Raw genomic sequence first — 8,226 nt, forward strand, 5'->3', positions numbered from 1 at the left:
GAATTTTGTGCACTGGGCCTCTAGTGTAGAAATAAAGTTGAAAAGGCAAGTTATTGATTTATAGAAAACTTTTGCTAGTGCTTAAAAAAAAAAGATTTAGAGGTGTGTTGTAATTTAGTTATTTACCTGTACATGTGTGTAGGTATATGTGTGTGTAGGTGTGTATATGTAGGTATGTGTGTATAGGTGTGGCTGTTTAGAGAATCTGATGGACCTTTCATGTTTTTCCTTCTTAATCCCTTAAGGAAAAAGCAACACAATATCACCGTGATGTGTGTGGTACAGAAAACGACCATCGGTACAAAATAGGTTTGGTCACCAATGTGTGAATCCAGGCTGAACCGTGAGTTGAGTCTGGACAAACTGGGCTGGACCTCCCTCCACCCTCATTTTTTTTTTTTTATTGATTTCAGAGAGGAAGGGAGAGGGAGAGAGAAAGAGATAGAAACATCAATGATGAGAGAGAATCATTGATCGGCCGCCTCCTGCACACCCCCTGCTGGGGATTGAGCCCACAACCCGGGCATGTGCCCTGACCAGGAATCGAACCGTGACCTCTTGGTTCACAGGTCGACGCTCAACCACTGGGCCACGCCTGCCGGGCCTCCACCCTCTTGATTCTGAGAGGTGGGGCACCCCTCTGGCCCCCTACCTAGCACTAGAGCCAGGGGTCCAAATTCCAGAGACCCCCTCTGAGCAGCTGCTTACTCTCAAGAGTTTTGGCTAAATGCCCGGTTCCCTCTCCAGGGAGCCCAGACTCCCACAAAGGACATCCCCGTGCAGTGACCGCCGGTGCTGAGCCCTCCATCTTACCTCTCCTCCTGACATGGCTTTACCAGTAAACTGCTGGTAATGAGGTGGTTTATCTGGTTTTATTGCCCTTAATTTTATTACCTGCCCAATATAATCTTGGCTCAAGCTCCCCTGCTTGGAGGCACGGTAAAATCTTTCTGTCTAGGAGAGCCCCACCCAAGAAGGGATTTTTGCTTTCTGGGTTGTGGGCTCAGGCCAGGTCCATGGGCTGAGGCTCTGGTCCCTCTAGCAGCCTAACTTAGAAGCTCGCAGCCCTTCTAGAATCTTCTTTTCTGGCCTAGGTGGAGGCAGAGACAATCCAGAGGATAGATGTTCAATGAGTCAACAAATAGAAAGAGGCAGAGCCCAGAGGCACGTTGCTCCTTCCCCCGAGAGTATCAGAATCTGTATGGGATTTGATGGCTTCAGCGGGAACCACTCAACTATCTGTGGTGGTTGTGGGGGGAAGACACCCACCAGCCAGTGTCGGCTGCAGCTGAGCCCTGGCACATCCCCGCGCAGCAGTGACTCAGTGTCCTGCTAAGGCTAAGGGCAGGGGGGCGGAGCAGACGCAGGTGGAAAAGGAGGAAGCGCAGTCTGGTTAGTGGGGAAGGGCGGAGCCCCCTTCCTGGCTCTGAGGCCAACCTGGCTGTCCTGCGATTTCACTTCCAGGAGGGGCTCTGCCCCTCCCGCCCCCCCCCCCCCCCCCCCCCCGAGTAACATTATGGCCACTCTTATTAAGCATTTAGAGATTGCGGCGCACCACTAATTTTAAATAGTCTAAGCTCTGTCGGTATTAATAGTTTTGATCACCAGTTCCTCCTTGCTAGATAGAAGTAGATAGTTGAGTCTAAGTCACCCTTCATTTACCACATTGTCCGCCCTTCCTCTATGCGGAACTGAGTGTCCAGCTAATCCTGGAGTCTAAGGTGATGCTGAGAATCATTGTGAACTCACTTCTTATGTTACTGAATTTTCTTCTCATGCACACATTTCCCCCCCCCCCCCCCCCCCCCCGCCCCTCCCACCCGCCCCCTGCCCTTCGCACCCTGTGCCTCACCCACAGGTCACGCGTTCACAGGCACCTTTACACCCATCGAGAGAGCTGCTCCCTGACACGTTTTCTTTACATCCATGTAATAACACACTTTTGGGTGCTGGTGCCTTATGTCAATTGGATTTCACTCCTGCTGCTCTTTCTTGACGTCTCATGGAAAGTTGGTTTTCTCTTCCTTCTTTGCTACCCACCCCCAGCCCCACCACCATCCTGAAGCTGCTGCTGGTTTGACCATCCCCACAGGCCAGGAAAACGTGGGTGGGCAGGGGCAGTCTCTGCTGGCGCCGTGGGGGCTGAGCCTGGGGAGTTCCGGGGCGGACAGGGAAGGAGGGTGTGGCCCACAGACCTTCTCAAAAGGCTGCAGAAGCTTTAAAAAAAGTTATGCTGAGAATACTAGGAAATACTCGTTCTGAGTAAGAACAGTATGTGATGCTCTGGAAAACCCACCAGCGTAACGAGGAAGGAACATGCTAGTGATGCCCAATAGGAGTGTCTGGTTCCACTTGCTCTTTGTTTTCGAAGGTGTGCACATTTCTTGTACTTTGAGGTGCGTGAGGGTTTTCTGGGAGGGAAACATGAATTGTGTGATTACCTCTGAGGAAAGGGTGTGGGAGGGGCAGCTTTTTGTACATTTCTGTACTGTTTAAATTTTTTACTCTAGTGCATGTATTGCCATAACAGTAAGAGCGTGATAATGTAAGAGTTTTATAACTTTTTAAAGAGAAATAATTTTCTGTCCCTCGGTGATTTTCCAAGAACCATCAGTACGATCTAAATGAGGAAATTGAGGCTGAATAATACAGAAAATTCTGTCTTAACTGATCGGTTGAGCGACTTACAATAATACCATTTTGAACACTTACCAAATGCCATGACAGTTGTCTTTGCTTTAGATGCCACTTAATACTCATCATCATCAAGGGAGGCAGCTACTTTGCAACCCCTAGTTTCTGAGTGAGGAACAGCCTTAGATAGGTTACATAGCATTCACCAGCTCACAGTTAGCAAGTGCACGGGAGCCGACCCCTTCGAGGGGCAGGGTACCCGTCCGCCTCGCTACCACCGAATCCCCAAATCCTAGCCAAGTCCCTGGTGCGATGGAGGACACAGATATGTTTATGGAACACACAAGTGATGTCTAATGTAAGCCCTCTGCCCTTAACCACTACATGAACTCCCCTCGGAGGGTGGACAAAGGCACTGTGTCACACACTGGCAGGGGCAGGCTCAGGTCCTGGATCCGAGAAGAATGGAAGGAGCCCCAAAACCTAAGGTGAGCCCTCCTCTCTGAGCACTGTACTTACTGCCGCTGGTTCCTGCTCGGACCGCATCCATCCTCACCCTTCACCTCCTGGGGGCATAAAGGACATTTTTGTTTTTCCTGACTGACTTAGGACCCTCGCAGTCCATTCAGCCATTCACTTATTAAGTACTTACTGAGCACCTACCAACTCCAAGGCGTCGAAGACTTAGCAGTGGAAAACATAGGTATGGCCACTTCCTACCCTTAGTATCTGTCCTAAAGGAGGCAACAGACAAACGCAGAATAAAAGTTAAATAATGAGAAAATATCAAGTAGTTTTAGTTTAAAGGAAAACATGGTGCCACAAATCCTGATTATTATTATGAAAAACGTAATATTTCTTTTTCTAAATTCTTTTTTAAAGTTATTGGATGCAATGATGTATTTTTAGACCCTTGCCTCACTCCATAAAAAATTAACATAAAGTGGATCAGAGACCAAAATGTAAAGGTGAAACCTATAAAACTTTTAGTGGACAACATCGGAGAAAATAATCTTTGTCAATTTGACTTAGGCAAAGATCTCTTAAATATAACACCAAATGCAAATACATTAAAGAAAAATTGATAAAATTTTTGTGTTTTAAAATACACCATTAAGAAAATAGGAAGATAAGTTGAAGACTGTGAGAAAATATTTGTAAATCATATATTTCAAAACAATATTTTTATCCACAACATATAAGAAACTCTTACAGTTCAATAGTAAGGGGGAAAAATCCAATTTTTAAATGGGCAAAAGATTTGAATGTATGTTTCACTAAAGAAGATATATGAATAGCTAATAAGTTCATGAAAAGATGCTTATCATCTTTAGTTATTAGGGAAATGCAAATCACTTGTAATACCACTACAAAGGCTATAATTTAAAAGACAGATACCCATACTGAGACACATAATTAAATTGTCAAAGTTAAAGGCAAGGAGAGAATCTTAAGAGCAGCAAGTGAAAAATAACATGTTATGTACAAGAGAACCCCTTTAAGACCATTAGCAGATTTCTGTTGTTGTTGTTAGTCCTCACCTGAGGATATTTTTTCCCATTGCTTTTTAGAGAGAGTGGAAGGGAGTGGGGGGCAGAGAGAGAGAGAGAGGGAAACATCAATGTGTGAGAGAGACATTACCTGGTTGCCTCCTGCACGTGCTCTGACGAGGAATAGGGAGCCAACCTGCAACCCAGGTATGTGCCCTTGACCAGTAATCGAGCCTGTGACCCTTTGGTATGCAGGCCAATGCTCAAACCACTGAGCAACACCAGTAAGGGCCATCAGCAGATTTTTCAGCAGAAACTTTTCAGGCCAGGAGGGAGTGGCATGATATACTCAAAGTGCTGAAAGAAAAAAAACTGCCAACTAAGAATACTCTACCCAGCAAAATTGTCCTTCAGAAATGGAGAGATGATAAGTTTTCCAGACAAGCAAAAGTTGAAGGAATTCAGCATCACTAGATTTTCCTTAAAAGAAATATTAAAGGGCCTTCTCCAGCTGAAACAAAAGGATGCTAATTAATAAGGAAAACACATGAAATTACAAATCTCACTGGTAAAGGTAAATATTTATTAAATTTGGAATACTCTGATGTTGTAGTGGTGGTGGGTAAATCACTTATATATTTAGTATGGAGGTTAAATAACAAAGCATTAAAAATAACTGTAACTACATTGATTTATTAATGGATACACAAAGTAAAAAGAGATAAATTGGGACATGAAAATCATAAAATGGGAGGAGAGTAAAAATGTAGAGCTTTAGTATGTGGTCAGAGCTATAAGTTTAAAATAGACTGTTACAAATATAAGATGTTTCATGTAACCCTCACGTTAACCACAAAGCAAAAATCGATAGTAGGTACACAAAAGATAAAGGGATCTATGCATACCACTACAGAAAAGTATTAAATAACCTAGTATTTGAGCAAGACAGAAACAAAGGAACTATAAAACAGCCAGAAAACAATGAATGCAATCACAATAGTAAGTCCATCCCTATCAATTATTACTTTAAGTGTAAGTGGACCAAATTCTCCAATCAAAAGACATAGAGTGGCTGAATGGATAATGAATACATAAATAAATAAACAAGACCCAAGTATATGCTGCCTACGAGAGACTCCTATCAGCTTCAAGGACACACACAGACTGAAAGCGAAAGGATGGAAAAAGATATTACATACAAATGGAAACCGAAAGAAAGCTGGGGCAGTTATACTAACGTCAGACAAAAGAAGCTTTACGCCAAAGGCTGTAGTAAGAGACAAAGAAGGTCATTATATAATGATAAAGGGGTCAGTTCAACAAGAGGGTATAACATTTGTAAATATTTATGCACCCAACATAGGAGCACCGAACTATATCAAGGCAAATATTAACAAACCTAAAGGGAGAAATAGCCACAAAATAATAGTAGGGAACTTTCATACCCCACTTTCAACCATGAAAAGATCATTCAGACAAAATTAATAAGGAAACTTTGGACTTAAACTACGTGTTAGGTCAGGTAGACTTAACAGACATTTACAGAGCATTCCACCCAATAGCAGCAGAATACACATTCTTCTCAAGTGCACACGGAACATTCTCCAGGGTGGATTCTATGTCAGCCACAAAACAATTCTTAATAAATCAAAGAATCTTTAAATCATATCTTTTCTGACCATAATGATCAGCTACATTTATTCTTTTTAGAACTATTTTGACAAGTAAATGAAGAATTCAGAAATGGTTCTACATCGTGATTTTTTAAAATATATTTTTATTGATTTCAGAAAGGAAGGGAGAGAGAGAGACATAAAAATATCATTGATTGGCTGTCTCCTACACACCCCACACTGGGATGGGGCCCACAACACGGGCACGTGCCCTGACCAGGAATCAAACCATGACATCCTGGTTCATAGGTCGACACTCAACCACTGAGCGATGCCGGCTGGGCTACACCATGACTTTTGAAGGAGGATTTTGTCTGATTATTTAATATAGTTTCCAGAACGTACGAAGAAATTCCGTTGTTAATCGGAGGGTCATCTCACTCACTGAAAAAAACACATTGGTTTCATTGTAAAAAGTAACAAAGTATAGGCAAAAACAATAGGGCAAAAAAGCAATAGCATCCTATTTCTACTTGATTTTTAATCTCCCTTTAAAAAAATTACTCATACCCTGAATAGCCAAAGCAATCTGAGGCATCACTCCCCCTAATTTCAAACTATACTGCAAGAATATAGTAATCAAAACAGTATGGTATTGGCATAGATCAATGGCACATCTATAGCCAGTTAATTTATAAAAAGGGAACCAGGAATATGGAATAGGAAAAGGACAGTCTCTTCAATAATGGTGTTTGGAAAATTGGACAGCCATGTGCAAAGAATGAAACTGGACTATTATCTTACACCATAAACAAAAACTAACTCAAAATGGGTTCAAGACTTGAATGCAAGACCTAAAGCCACAAAACTCCCAGCAGGAAGGAAACATAGGCAGCAAGCTACTTGATATCAGTCTTGCAGCAACTTTTATGGGTTTGAGTCAAAGAGCAAAGGCAACAGAATTAAAATAGACAAGTGAGACTACATTAAACCAAAACGGTTCTAGTTTAATTCAGAAAAGGAAACTATCAGCAAAATGAAAAAGCAACCTACAGAATGGGAGAAAATGTTAGCAAATCATATCTATGATGAAGGGTTAATATCCAAAGGATATGAAGAACTCGATAGCAATAAAACAGAAAAACAAAACATGAACAACCCCCGCCCTAGCCGGTTTGGCTCAGTAGATAGAGTGTTGGCCTGCAGACTGAAAGGTCCTGGGTTCGATTGTGGTCAAGGTCACGTACCTCTGTTGCAGGCTTCTCCCCAGCCCGGACCCTGGTCAGGGCACATGCAGGAAGCAACCAATTGATGTGTTTCTCTCACATCAATGTTTCTCTCTGTCTTTCCCTCTCTCTTCCACTCTCTCAAAAAACAAAACAAACAAACAAAAAAACAAAACAACCCTCCCCCAAATAATCCAATTTTAAAAATGGGCAGAGGATCAGAATAGACAGTTTTGCAGAGAAGACATTGTTATTTTAAACTGTTCAATATCAGTAATCATCAGAGAAATGTGAATTTTAAAAAACTGGGCAGAGGCTCAGAATAGACATTTCTCAGAAGAAGACATACAGATGGCCATTAGACATATGAAAAGATGCTCAAATTAAAACCACGATGAGATAACCCCTTACACCTGTCAGGATGGCTATCGTCAGTAAATCAACAAACAACAAGTGCTGGTGAGGATGTGGAGAAGAGGGAGCCTTGTGCACTGCTGGTGGGAATGCAGACTGGTGCAGCCACTGTGGAGAACAGTATGCAGTTTCCTTTAAAAATTAAAAAGAGGACTTTTGACCCAGCAATTCCACTTCTGGGTATTTATTCAAAGAAACCCAAAACACTAATTCAAAAAGATAGACACATCCCTCTGCTCATTGCAGCATTATTTACAATAGCCAAGATATGGAAGCAGCCTATGTGTTTGTCAACAGATGGATGGATAAAGAAAATGTGATATCACACACACACACACACACACACACACACACACACACAATCTACCACAAAAAGACAGACAATGAGGAAGAAGCCAAGATGGCGGCATAGGTAAACAACGGAAAATTGCTGTCTCACACAACCACTTCAAAAATAAAACTAAAAGACAAAACAGACATCATCCAGAACCACAGGAAGGCTGGCTGAGTGTAAATTCTACAACTAGAAGGAAAGAGAAAAAGCACACTGAGACTCAGAGGAGGTGCGGAAGTGCAGAGGTACGGAGGCGCACATGGAAAGGGCTGTGGCAACTGAGGACGCCGCTGTCTTTTTCAATCAGGAGGGAGTCTCAAGCTCCCAACTGATCTGAACTCCAATTCCAGGCGAGTCTCTGGAGACCCAGACTCATACGGGGAGAAACTGGACTGTCTGGCATTGGTCGGAACTCGAGGGCGGCTTTCTCTCAAAGGTGCTTGCAGCAATTACCGGGACACTGAGACCCTGGGCCTCTTAGAGCAGGGCTGAGGATCAGCCATAGCTGTTTGCTC

Source organism: Myotis brandtii, unplaced genomic scaffold (genome assembly GCF_000412655.1).
Source record: "Myotis brandtii unplaced genomic scaffold, ASM41265v1 scaffold55, whole genome shotgun sequence".
NCBI lineage: Eukaryota > Metazoa > Chordata > Mammalia > Chiroptera > Vespertilionidae > Myotis > Myotis brandtii.